At 37.5% G+C, this 1,660-nt stretch overlaps 1 pseudogene; it reads right to left on the reverse strand.

The window, feature by feature from the left end:
* Positions 1-861: 861 nt before the first annotated feature.
* On the reverse strand, positions 862-1,245 carry LOC149229080 (hypersensitive-induced response protein 4 pseudogene; annotated as a pseudogene).
* Positions 1,246-1,660: the final 415 nt, after the last annotated feature.

The following is a 1,660-nucleotide window of genomic DNA, read 5'->3' on the forward strand; positions in this document are numbered from 1 at the left end:
TTTTCTATCTTCTGTGACAATTCTATATGGAAGGACAACAGCTTCAGCAAAAGAACTATGTGCATTCCAATCTGACTTCTCAACACCTACCTTGCCTTTAATGACCTATTTATGTGTCACCAAAATTATCCAGAATATCTGTCCCTCTTGTACTTCTTGCCTTTTGATATCAATAGTTTTATTTAAACAAGCTACAGGCCATCTAGGCACATTGAAACTAATTGCCTTCTTCAAGTAAAAATGAACATAATATGTTACCGAAGAAAGCTTGCGTTTAGAAACAAATCCATCAATGACTCTTGCACATGAAAGTGGTTGAACATAATCCATTGTATCTAGTGAACAGCAAAGCCCACAAAAACCTTCAACCACAACACTGAAGTCTATCACCTGTAGAATGCTAACAAGGACAACACCAAGGTCCTTGCTTGAAATGATACGACGATCAAAATGCCCACTAGCATCTTTATTCGCACCAAGTTCCATCCCACATGCTTTCTTGGTAGCATGTTCTTCCACAGCATATGTTAATTCTCTGGCATCTTTTGTAAGTGTATCTCTTTTATTTTTCCATATCATAGAAGACTGATCTACCCACATTGATTCAATTTGCCTACAAAAGTTATTTATTGGAGCAATCAATTGTAATACAGTTCCAGCAGGTTCACCCACAGGGCAACTTCACGCTGGCAAAACCATGAAATTTATGCCTAAAGCATGCAGTTACAAGTAACACCCAAAATCCAGCTGTAAAAGAAAGACACTCTATATATCTGCTTAAGATACTCCCTGCATAAGGCCTGGCATTAAACAAGGGTATATGAGGCTATGAATATTTGATCAAGATCTGGACCTGCAACATCAATTTTCCAGCATTAATTTTCCAAAAGAATTCTCTTTCCCACGCGACCCCTCTCTAACTTCATTCAAAACACCTGCAAGTTGAAGTCGTTGAGATGCATTGATCTCATTCATTGCCTTCTGTACTGAAGGATCCAGAACTATGTCAACCACAAGTATCTGTTGTATGTTATACCCATATGACCCCATTGCTTTTTCAAGCTCTTCTAACACAACTTTGGCAACATCGCCCTTTTGCTCAAATAATTCATCCAAATTCATCTTTGGAACATTTGCTCGAACCACATCAAACACATAAGCTTGAATTTGTTCTTGAGGATTTTGCAGCTCATAAAATGCATCGTCAGCGATACTGGATGAAGCAAAATAATTGCACAAAGACATTGTCCTGAAATTTATCTGAAACCATATGACTAAGTTTGATAGTAAACTGGACCAATGAATATTTCACAAGTAAGCTTTGTACCAAGGGTTCCACTGTAAAGAACCTCTGTGCCATGATAGTTGAAACCATATGAAGATAAAACTTGACCAAATTCATCAACAGTAGAGTCTGATGTATGTTTTGTTTTCTTTGTGCTTTTACAGAGGTAGGAGCTTGAAGTCGCTACCAGTTGAAAAGCTGAAGAACAAATTACATAATCTAAAGCAACACATTTAATGATTTCTTCTTCAAAACAGGGTTTTGAAGAAGAATCAATCTCTGACATGAGACGGAGTCTAACAGCTTCCAAGTTTGTTACGAACTACCGGGTTGATAAAATTAAAGAAGGGAGTTCCAGGAGTTGTAGCATTATTG

The sequence above is a fragment of the Pinus tabuliformis genome, chromosome J (assembly GCF_031772625.1).
Source record: "Pinus tabuliformis cultivar Carrire ecotype Pingquan chromosome J, CPIR1, whole genome shotgun sequence".
Lineage (NCBI taxonomy): Eukaryota > Viridiplantae > Streptophyta > Pinopsida > Pinales > Pinaceae > Pinus > Pinus tabuliformis.